The 12,865-nt window shown below is 39.1% G+C and overlaps 2 protein-coding genes across 2 annotated transcripts in view; both read right to left on the reverse strand.

The window, feature by feature from the left end:
• The window catches only part of LOC137282569 (cell death abnormality protein 1-like), a 54,080-nt gene extending 48,536 nt beyond the window's left edge, over positions 1-5,544 (reverse strand). Inside the window, exon 1 of the mRNA XM_067814341.1 lies at positions 5,483-5,544. The gene's annotated coding sequence lies outside the window, so the exon portion shown is untranslated. The remainder of the gene's footprint in view (positions 1-5,482) is intronic.
• LOC137280981 (uncharacterized) overlaps positions 1-12,865 on the reverse strand; it is a 228,091-nt gene that overhangs the window by 96,709 nt on the left and 118,517 nt on the right. The gene's annotated exons all lie outside the window — the stretch shown is intronic.

The following is a 12,865-nucleotide window of genomic DNA, read 5'->3' on the forward strand; positions in this document are numbered from 1 at the left end:
TAGTTCAGATTAGTAGCTTGAATTGTTAGTGGCTGTACCCTCAAAGGGGGTTGAAGTACCGTAAAATTATTGTCCTCCTGAGAGGGTACGTAAGTCCCAAAACATTTCATGTACGTTCAGACTTCCACTGTTTTTAATCATAGTATATGTGTATTTTTAATTTTTGGCTAGATGTGACTAAATTGCTAACGGCTGAAGGGATGATGTAAATCCAACTAGGGTCCATGCAGGTAGCAAAAGTACTGTAAGTCCCCATGGTCCCTAGTCTGGTGATCTACCTTCAGTTGTTGGCAATCTATAGCCTGATTTTATGTTGTATTGTCCAAATAATGCTATTAGTTTTATTTTTTCCACACTAGTTTTAATTCACATTGTGATACTCTAGTTGTTTTACTGTCCTTCGCCGACAGATTTTATAATACACAGAGTCCTTTTCTTTGTTACATGTTCTCGTCACGATATGGCTGAGATATTGCCGATGTGACGTTAAATATTAACTCACTCACTCACGATTACCTATTAAAAGGTGAAGATCCTCCGTTTTGTATCCCTTGTGATGAAAGAATCACAGTCAAACATGTCCTGCTTGACTGTGTTGAATATTCCATCACAAGGGATAAATATTTTAATTCACAAACTTTGAAGGATCTTTTTAATTATGTTAGCTCTCATTTAATTATTGCATTTTAAAAAGAATTAGATTTGCTAAATGAATTGTAAATAGATTTTATGCTAGGAAGTTTGAATTAGTAACTTAGAGTGTTAGTGGCTGTATCCTCAAGGGGGGTTAAAGCACTGTAAAATTATTGTCCTGAGAGGGTACGTAAGTCCCAAAACATTCGAAGTCAAATTTGATCTTCCATTTTTTCTTAGCCGCAGTATTTCTGTCATTTTAATTTGTGGCTAATCTTGCATACAATCACCAGCAGCTGAGGGGATGATGTAAATCCAGCTAGGGACCATGCAGGTAGCAGAAGTACTGTAAGTCCCCATGGTCCCTAGTATGGTGATCTACCTTCAGTTGTTGGTGATCTATATAGCCTGTTTTTTATATTGTATTGTCTAAATAGGGATAATAATTTTAACTTTTCACGCTAGTTTTATTTTTATTGTGATATTCTGGTTGTTTTACTGTCCATCGTCGACAGGTGTTTATGATATACATTGATTCCTTTTTTAAGAATGCTCTCGTCACGATATGGCTGCAATAATGCCGATGTGACGTTAAATATTAACTCACTCACTCACTCACTCACACCAAGCCCAGTAAAACCCTTGTTATAATATTAATATAAGTATCTAATTCAGGACAGCCATCGTACAAATATTTCTAAAAAACCCAAACTATGTAACCAAGCCATATGAGGCTTATTTGTTATTTCTTCTGCATTCTTAGTTTTTATCACTACCACAGTGCACAGTGTCTTGTCAACTACCTTGTTCCTCTTCGTCACTTCCAATAATTACTGTATGTGACATTTATGGCCTTTATTGGCTCTGGGGTTGAGCTGGAAGTCCGCTCACCTCATTCATGTATGCTTGTTTGCCATGTCTTGTGTAAGCAACTAAAGAAGTTGGTACTAAACTATGCCGTCATCTTCGTCAACATGTTGTTCCCCAGTCGACGCACCACATATACCTATGAACGCGTTGACAATATCATCATCGCGACCCCCTGATAGAGACCACACCTGATAGGGAAGTGGACAGGGTCGCATCAAAGTGGTATGAGTATACAATGGGTCCTGTGAGGATAACGACTGTGATGAAGAGGAAAGGTGAGTGAGTGAGCTAATATTTATCGTCACATCGGCAACATTGCAGCTATATCATGGCGAGAACAAGTAATTAGGACATTGTAGAATAAATGAATATAAGAAACTAAAACCCTGTTGACTAAGAACAGTAAAACCACTGGTACATATCACAGATATCCATTTAATATTGGTAATTGAATCTAAAACAGTTCAACTATAGTGGACAATACCAGATAAAATGGGCTATAGATTGCTAACAACTGGAGGTATATCACCACACAAAGGACCATGGGTTGAAATTATTTGAGGAAATAAATACCGCTCATTAGTATGTCAGTCAACAATCAGAAGAGAGTGCCAAGTCAACATGGCACGTCTAGTTTGATACATATTTTGAAAACACCTCATAAACTCAGACGTTTGAACAATAAGAACAGCTGAATTACCCTCTACGTTAGAGAAGTTGTGAAACTGGGACCCCTCGGATGGAAACCGTTAAATGCATCGGATAAAGCATAGACTATAGATAACCATTCAACCATAAAACAGGATAGGAAAGGGTAACTGATCATTCAAAAGTGCGAAATGTGTTTCAAAACATGGTCTCGCTGTCCATTCGTGTATAACAGCTTTGTATTGAACTGACTGACTGAATCTATACATGATAAGAATGAATTGTTTGTTTTGTCAGTGTATGCATAAAATATAATCTTTATTTATCTCGATGATGATATGTGTTGTCCCTAGACAGACATCGACACAAACTTCATAGATCTATGAACCACCTGTTCATACCAGTGTGTCTAAAACGTGAAGAAATCACACTGAAATCAAATTGTGAGTATAAATGCATATTTCACATGGATTTACCTCTAAAAGGATGAGTCCATTCCACACAAACGCTACACCCTCCTGTTATCATGACTAACTGCTTCAGTTCGACTGACTGAAAATACCCTGACCCTATTATTGACCCTAGACATGTGCTTAGGCGAGTTCATTCATCAGAAATATTGTCAACGGGTGGTATATGAAGCGTTGACAGATTTACCAGCGAGTTGTACATGCAATACTTTGACGAAATGATGAATGAATACGTTGATGAAGACTTAGGCATAATTTAGTTGGAACTTCTTTAGTTGTTTACACAAGACATGACAAACAAGTACACATGAATGATGTGAGCGTGTCTCTCCTATGTAGAGATCCAGAAATATAACGAGGAAAAGAATATCTGGTAAAGTAGTTGAACCATTATTGATGTCTCTAGATAAAAACACGTTTTTCTATTCACTCTAACAAGAAACGCCTTATGCCAGATTAGAAGTAACAGCATATGCACTTCTGGATGATCCTCATGACACAACTATACCATCAGACTAACATGACACGATGAACGTTGGCTCAAATCTTGCCAGTAATCAGAAGTTAGAGAAGGTTCATGACGGTTTCATCTCCTTTTTTCCAAAGTATAAGAAGTTCTTATGGTACGAGGATAACTAGGATGTAAAGTTTTCGAATTGCTGTATTATGAACTCTAATATAAGCGTGGTGAGCATTCTGCTATACAAACCAAATGTGTGCTTTCTTTTATCTGGATTAGTAGCACGACTGAATGTGAACTGTTGAAATATCAATGCCATTTTCACATAATTCTTGGCTGCAAGCCAGCTGTATAAAAAGATGACTTTTTTATAAGCTTTAGCAATGATAGCAATAACAGTCTCCATTTGAAGTGTAATCTTAAAATAGAGCATGAGCTCACTTGTCTACGCCTCTCTCATCATACAAGTGTTTTTGAACCAGACATAGTGCGCACCTAAAATTAGTCATACATCGTGCCTCAGCTATTCGTCGAAGTCAAAGGTTCGAGTCTCACATGGCTATTATTATGGCGACATTATCTCAAATGTTCAACAGTGACAGGTATAAGCGACATATTGTGTTCCTCAACAATTATAATCGATATCGACCAGACTGCACGTTATCAAGCACTCAAGCATGACTCACAATGATCACACAGTTGTTCAATGAAAGTCGCGGTCACCCTGCCCAGCCGCTGAGGCACACAAGAAGTTATTGTGTATACCCGAAAACAAGGACACTTGGCTCACACCGGACGCCGTGTTCATAACTGTAAGCATATAACAAATGCCAATCTCTAAAATGAAGCCCATGGTCCCTAGTATGGTGATCTACCTTCTGTTGTTGGCTATCTATAGTCTGTTTTTACATTGTATTGTCTAAATAGTGATATTAGTTTTGACTTTCCATGCTGGTTTTAATTGAAATTGTGATATTCTAGTTGTTTTACCGTCCTTTGTTGACAGATTTTACCACATGCACATATTTCATTTCAATGTTCTCGTCACGATATGGCTGAGATATTGCCGATGTGACGTAAAATATTAACTCACTCACACACTAAAATTAAGTCTCCTCAGGGTTTTAACATAAACATTCCTATGAAGGCTGTGGTAATGTTATCGACTGCGCATATTATTTATACATCCACGGTTTCAATTGTATATTATTTCCGCTATTACACAACACCGTGCGCCCTTTTCCGGCTTCTGGTAATACACGGATTCTCACATTTTTCCCCCAGTGAATATACATATCAAGGTAAAGTGAAAAAGTGCAGCTCAACGAGATTTGTTAGCACTTGACATACATAAATCACACTGTCGCTATCACCTTGATACATGTATGGAAATCCACGTATCCCGAGAAAGCAACTCGACTGACTTTGAAACTGTTGTATCTGTACACTAAACAAACACTTCAGTAGGAGTGAAATAACCAAACGAACGATTCTTGAGAGGACGTGTGTCAGAGAGAATGAGATGAGAGAATGAGAGCGTGTGTGAGAAAGAGCTTGAGAGAGAAGAGAGAATATGAGTGACACGAAAGAGCGTGTGAGAGAAAAATCTAGAGAGCATGAGAAGACAAAGAGAGAGAAAGCGTGAGAGAGAAGAGAATTAGCGCAGCGTGAGAGAGAAGAGAGAATGACAGGTGTGACAGAGCATGTGTGGAAGAGAAAGACCATGAGCTCTCTGGAGTGAAGAGAGCGGCATGAGAGAGTGAGAAAAAATGACAGGTGTGACAGCAGCGTGTGAGAGAATGAGAGCGGTGTGAGAGTACATGTTTGGAAGAGAAAGAACATGAGAGAAAGCATGAGAGCGGCGTGAGAAAGACAATGAGCTCTCTCTCTCTCGAGAAGAGTGAATGAGAGCGGCGTGGGAGAGTGAGAAAAGAGAATGACAGGTATGAGAGATTGAGAGAGAGAAAGCGTGAGAATATAGTCAAAGAGCTCGGCGTGGGAGAATGAGAAAGCGTGAGAGAAGAGAGTGTGAGAGCAGAGTATGAGAGCAGAGTGAGAAAGAAGAGAATAAGAGAGTTATGAGAGTCTGTGAGGGAGAGAAGAGAATGAGACAGCGTATGTGTGAGAGAGAAAACGTGAGAAAGAGAGAGAAAACGTGAGAATGAGTGCGAGAGAATGAAACCAGCCTCAGAGAGAGAGAGAGAGAGCGTGTGCGAGAGAGAAAACGTGAGAAAGAAAACGTGAGAATGAGTGTGAGAGAATGAGAGCGTGAGAGTGAAAAGGCGTGAGAGAATGAGAGTGTCATGAGAGAGAGAGAGACAGACAGAGGGGAGAGACAGACACAGACAGAAAGATTTTAACAGTTACTAAAAGTTTACGTTTGACGTTAAAATGCAGTTACCTGTCATGTCACCGTTGCACACACCTGGCCACACCTGTCAGTAACAGGTTCGTAGTTGTTATGCGGAATTACAAAACGTGTCGTGTTTATATATGATCCGTGCACAATGCAGGCCAATGTTCAGGGTCCCTCTCTATAACTACATAGAATCACGCATGTACACCAAATGTCTTTTTGAAAGGACAAAATGTAAACATATTGCTATCGTCTTCTACTGCACAACAATACACATTTACATAAATATACACATGAATATACGTGTATGTATATAGATGCATATGTGAGGACAGATCGACAGATAGATCGCCTTCCTCTATAACTGAAGATACATAGGCATGAATTAACAAATGTATGTGCGTGTGCACAACTGTATGATAGATAAACAATACAAAAACATTTCAAGACACGGATATATTAAGGGTAAGGGATCATGTAGTATGTGTACAAAAACCGTTTCCATTCATGAACAACTCTACTTGTGATTTTCATACATGCATATTGAATCTCTAGATCAGCATGACAATCTCTAATGTTATCAAACGGTACACCTCCAAGGAGACAACTAATCAATGCATCATCGTCGTCGTCGTCATCATCATCATTTCAAACACTTACAAAGCTTGTAACATTCAGAAATCAAAAAGAGAGGTAATTAGTCGCTCTTCCCGGGTAACAGCGAAAAAGCAGTCAGCAAAACGTAACTTTTTCTATACCTTGTCTAACAGTTTACATTGAGACACATTACAGTAGGTCTATTTTAAACTAATAAACCCTATGGCAGTGCATCGTTCTACATTTCAGGTTCTGTTATTGATTGTGGATTCCAAGCTTCTTGCTTTTTTTAAAAAAACAGCCGTTTGGGGGAACTTTCCAAATTACAAAAGTGTCTTGCTAAATCGATCGATCAAACTTTCAGAAACATTTCTGCGTTCTTACTTGATAGTGCAAAATCTATCAATCTTTGGGAAACATCTCTGCGTTGTTACTTCATAGTGTTGTGACTAACTACATCTATTCACTACACTCAGCAGGCCAAAGTCTAGAGAAACACAATAACTGGCCCCATTTCATTTGTATCTATATCATGGTAAATATGTTCAGAGTTGCGTTGTTTCTGCACGTTTTCAGCCTCCTCCTCTTCTTTTTCGGCCTTCTCCAGAGAACTAATTGCTTCGTGGTGGTCGAAGGATCTATAATGAAACACCCAGTTTGTTTTCATTAGTCCATAAACCTTGTGTTAACACAGCTGTGACCTGTTAGTTGTGTAACTGTATTGGAGTGAGGTGTTGACTTTATCCTAACTCTGGCTTTAGCATATAAAAGCGGAAAAACCCTGTCCACACTGATACTGAATTATCGATTGTAAAGTTGTGACTATATCGTGAGCATATGTTTGTTTCATCAGTATTACAAGTGTGCGATGTTGTTTGTATACAGGTCGAGTCTGACAATCCGGTGATTTTCAATATGTGATACGATGTTTATGATTATCAAGAAATAGTGATAAAAGGTGTTCACGAAAGGTGAGAGTACCCTACCCTGTCAGTGGAACATGTAACATTAACTTTTCACAGAAAGTCTAGTCAATTATTCACTTGTTCATTCCGAAATGTTTGGCATACGTTAAAAAAATTTCATCGGGTAACATTTCTCTCACTAATGCATTAATTCTAGGCAATTTCCTTCACGTGTCTACCATACAACTTATTGAAAGCTCTACTGAGACCTTGGATGTTGCAATATTAGTGGAATGAATTCTTCAAGAGTGGCATGACGTTCTTTGAAATCCTGATAAATGTGAAAAGTCATATATTCTTTTGGATAGTATTTTCACTCTGAATCTTTGTCCATTGGTCTAAATATGAATGCAGTTTAACCGGCCTCGCTTGTCCACTTAATTCCAAGGTCAGGCCCTATCAGCAGAAGGCAATTGGTTATTTAGTGGTTAGTGGACGGTATCAAATCATCGCTACACATTAACCTGAAGTTAAACGTCGTAGCCAAATTACCTTGTTTTAGATTTGCCGAAACTCTGACTCATATGCATCAAGAAACAGATCCGCAAGAAAGGTATCATGGTTGATGCCCATGCAGATGCCTACTTTTTTACCTTGGACTTCTTTCAATGAGAAAGTCCAGCATTGCACATATTGTTTTCTCGGTAAACTCCAGATGACTTTTGTTTCATTTCAAGAGAACTCGGTTCGTTTCTGAGATTGTGAAAATGTAAGCAAAATGCTTTAAGTTTTAGAGAATCCACAAGTATTAATTCCGCGTCTTTCAGTCCTATCGTGAGGGCACTTGTGCATTTTGAAATGTCAACTTTCCTCATTATATTTAAAAGACATTTAAAGGTGAAACTGCTGTGTGGTGATGACCACAAATGTTACATCTTAGTCGAATTTGTAAATTTGTGGCCACTAAAGGCCAGGTGTGAAAGTGAAGGATATTAGACCTAATGTCGAATTTGGAGCTATTACTTTATTGCTGAATGCTGCACTCGGAAATACCCCATCTGCACGGCAGTAATCTGCTTACATTGCACATTGTATCAGGCAGTCAAGTGGTCTTTATCAAGACATTAGGTCTACGGAACTTGAATGCAATGATCCTATCAACCATGTCAGCGAGACTGAAATCCCAGTGTCTTTAGACACACTTAACAAACAAATGTAGGAGATTCACAACTAGCAGTATCTCGAGGCGTAGAATTTCGGTCTTAGAACGTACCGTCAGTGAGCAATACACAAATCCTGTCTGATGCCAGTTTTACAGTGTTAATCTTTTCAGATACTATCACGGAGTATTACGTGGAAATCACACTCAGACACATTACTCTGACCTGTGTCGACCTGTCTTTTGCTATTAATTACAACCGATATACAGAGTGTGAAATCATATTTGAACATTAAACCTCGTGTAGCACGCCGGGGATGTTAGAGTCGGTCTTTGTATTAAAGGGAAGCGATCATATCATGTATTATCAGGTGCGGATAACGTCTATCTTCATGTCGAACTTGGTCGAAAACCAGTTGTGTGAGTTGATCACATATTTGCTCCATGTATTTGTTACTCAAAGATCATGACTGTCTTTGCAAGAAACCGAAAATCCAATACCACATTTTCATACTGACCTTGAGTTGGACAGACCCTTGTTGTAACAAATGTAACACCCAGCCACTGCTACAAGCAATAACGCTACAATAACAGCGCAGAGGGGGATCAGTGTGTCCATCGAGTCATCACCTAAGAGGAAAGGAAAATGTTAGTTAAAATAAAAGTCTTGTCATGCATTGTAGTGATCAGACAAGTGACGCGTCATCAATAATGCATAGACTTTTCAGGTTTGCAAGGATTGTAGACGGAGAACACGTAAACAAGTCATTTTGACACATTAACATGAGTGAGTAAGTGAGTTTAGTTTTACACCGCATTCACCAATGTTCCAGCTATATGACGGTGGTTTCTCAATAAGCGACCCCGGACCAAATAATCCAGTGATCAACAGCATGAGCATCGATCTGCGCAATTGGGAACCGATGACATGTGTCAACCAAGTAAGCTGACCACCGGATTCTGGCGCCTCTTCTGACAAGCATAGTCGCCTTTTACGGCAAGCATGGGTTCTTGAAGGTCTATTCTACCCCGGAACTTCACTTGTCGTGACACATTAACAGCATATTATTTTGTCTAAATGAGCAAGAAAGCATACACAACAATATGTGTATTACGGAACACAGTAAGAACCGTTTGTAGAAAAATGTCATCATATTAGCAAACGAGAAATGGCTTGGGGAAACACTGTACAAGGACAAACGTCCATCACGGCTCATTATGTGAGAACGAAGTTAAGTGTCTGTGTCTTCCACTAAGTCGTTTGTGTATTTCTTTACGTCTATTCAACTTTTTGTCATTCACCATCAAGTGTATGCTCAAGACGATCCCTTCCCTGGCATCCCTTTTAATATATTTCCATATTCCCTTTACCAACACCTGCTTTTGTCAGAACAGATTTTCAGTTTATTGTATCTGTGACACAGGAAGCAAAGAACAATGAAACCCTTCTTCACCAGTACCTCATTAGAGGGAAGAGGCCTCAAAAAGAAGAGCAAAATATCGAAATCGGGACAGCCGGTCTTGTCTCTAAAGGACAAATTTCGAACGAACTGCATCAAATCAAAGCGGTGGACGATCTGGCTTTTTTGTTTCACTTCGAATACATGTATGTAATGTGACAGAAATACGGTATGAAATGGGTTTAATTAAATGGAATGTATGAATGTATTTCATAAATGTTTGTGAAAATAGCTTAAAATAACTGTATGAAATGTACGATCTTTTTGCCAGCCGTATAATAACTTCTACAGATGTCGCCTAGATTATACCCCACACTGCCATTGTTTCGCTAATCCTTGTTAAATTGACAAAGGTAAAATCTTGAGCCAAGCCGACGCGCTAAAAGGAGGTGAAATGAGCAAGTTAACTCAGTTGTCGGTGACATAACATTCAAATCCTTCATACTTTAAGGAACATAATCATTATCATTTTCAAATTCAGACTAACTTATGCACATATTAACAAGTTAGGCATATTTGTATTTTTATGATTGAGATTGTATTGTATCGGCGTTTACGAATATGCTTTGAGAACCCAGTTCGGTGTTCTAAAATAGTAACTTTCTCATATTTTACTCTGGCTATAACAAAACTGAAATTGATATTTGTTACAGTTTACGTGTAATCTGTGGAATATATGAGAAAGATATACTACTGGCATAAAGCAACAGTGTATTCTGTCATGTTAATCCAATGTTTGATGTAAACAGACAATTACATGGCGTTTTCCTTAACCTATGCTCAACTGTTGAATAATATCGAAATCTGTATGAATTGACACAAGGCATCGTGACACACCCTTGATGAGATGCGAGACGTGATGTCAAAGGTCAGTTCACAAATTCCATGTCGTGTCCACCACTGGCGGTGTTGCAGGTTTGACAACGAGGGCGTTGTCGGGGACGTTGGAGCCGAATTGTAGGGCATATTGCAGACGACCAGGGCCGAATGTCATACTCCCTTAGTTGGCTCCGTACAGTTCTGACCTGGACGTACGAAAAATGGTCCGTGCAGTCAAAGTGGCCGTCTGGAATCGATATCTTAGATTAGTCAGCCCAATGTAGCTGTTTTGAGTGAGTGACCTCTCACTTGAAGGGTAGGTCCGAGGCAAATCTTTCGTGTTCCCGTTATGTACAGAACGTCCCCACAGAGATGAGATTATGTTTCGATGGTCATCGGAATGTCAGGCCATTTTATTATGTGCCATTGCAGTCTCCAGCACACCCATGACGCTGAGATGCTGATTTTGTGGCATGGCGTAAGTACAGTTTAGTTTTAATGTTAAAATGGACGTGTTTCCTTCCAGATGCTACACAATAATCAACCGTTCTTCATTCTCCAGTGTCGGGTGAGTGAACTTCATGTATCAAAAAGAATGCGAAAAGCAAGTTCACTGTGAAACGTACATGTGCTACGGGTGATGTCTTACATCAAGTGCAAAGTGCTTTGCTGCACGTTTATTATTCATACATGTTCAGATAATGTTTATTTTGTGCAATTATATGTTACATTTTCCTTTTTGCATATGTAAACGTGAATATGAACAATGATGGAAGAAACAGCCACCAAGACAACGCCACCAATCCGATTGTCAGAGTTCTCAAAACAAAATATTGTAATGAACAACCACTGGTGATCTCAACAGTCTCTAGTAGCCATCCCTCGGGTCTCGTAGTAGGACCATAATTCTAAAAAAATCTACACTTCCCTGCTTGGTAGTCCTGACTAATAGTATTCATATCGTCTCACCTTCCATCTTTATACTGACGACACACAGTTATACCTTTCCTTCAAACCCACTGACATAGACGTAATGGTGCATTTTCAGAAATGAATTATGGTTTCAAAGAAATCAAATCTTGGACAGTGGAGTAAGGAAACAACACGAATTGGTGGTATTAACATCAAAATTCAGCAGACATAAAATTTCACTTCTTGAGTTCGCAGTGTCAACCAATATCAATGACCCCTGCTAGAGAGTCAGGAATCTCGGTGTTGTTTTTGACTGTACAGTCAGCGTCACGTCACACGTCAACAAAGTCTGCCAGCGAGCTTATATGAACAGCAGGAATATCCGTCCCATCAGTCAATTCAACAACTTCCAAACTTCCTCCATGCTTGTGAAACGAACTTATTCACAAATATCATACTGCAAGGGGCAACTAATACTGAAAGTTCTCTCTGACAGAACATCTTTCGGAAATAGAAGCTTGAAAATTGTAGCTCCGTGGCTCGGGAATTGTCTACCTCTTTAATTACGATCTTCTCAGAACATAGAAACACTCAAATCACTTCTGAAAGCCTACCTCTTCACCTCATGTTACGCCTGAACTGCAAACGCACCGTGTACAAAGACTGAGTGTTGTATATATTCCCCAGGACAATTCAGTGCCTAAAAGCGCTTTTGTCCAGTTTAACCTAACTGGAAGTAAGCGTTACGCTATCTGTTATGTATTTATCTATTTATGAAATATGTGATTTACGTTTGGAAAAACGGAGTCCAAATACACATCTAAACGCTTCTTTTTCCAAAAATAAAATTGATTTACTAAATTAAGCTATTTCTTGGAAACTTTCTGCGGACCATTCATGACATGAAGTAAATTGCTATGTCGGTGCTGCCGCTCGAACGTTGGAGGAACTTCACACAGTTTCTAAAGACAAACCATCTAATGATAACGACAAAAGACAAAAACAAAACAAAACAGAAACAGAAAAAGCAAAAACGAAAAAGGAACTGCTTCTTGTAAAATTTACTGAATCAGTAAGAAATATTTCCTGGAAAAATTTAGACATACTGAAAAGCACGTCTACAGGCAACATAAGACAAGTGGTAAGGTTGAGCATGATAACTGGCCTCCCATGGAGTCTAGTTGTGGTCTGTAACTGAAAACTTGAGGCACCATTGGTCAGCGATTATGACAATGCAATGTATGAGAAAATAGCAATGTCGTTTGTCTGTTATATCTCACCAGATTGCCTGAAAAGTGTTGTGAAAAGTTCGAATCTATTACAGCTACAGGACCTGATGACATTCGAAACCGGTATTGGAAACTGTTCCCTTGTGTCCAAAAACCATTACTCCGCTGTCTTGTGGACACAGGTAATGTTCCTCAATGGTTCCTCTGCAAAGGTCGCACAATACTCCTCCCCCCATGAAAAGACTTGACGTATTCCCAAACCTTCTGCCCTATCACATGTTCAATACACAATACACATTATTCACAGGGTGCTTAACAAACCTGGTCACACTGCTCTTCTAGTGAAG

This window comes from Haliotis asinina, chromosome 4 (genome assembly GCF_037392515.1).
Source record: "Haliotis asinina isolate JCU_RB_2024 chromosome 4, JCU_Hal_asi_v2, whole genome shotgun sequence".
NCBI classification, from domain to species: domain Eukaryota; kingdom Metazoa; phylum Mollusca; class Gastropoda; order Lepetellida; family Haliotidae; genus Haliotis; species Haliotis asinina.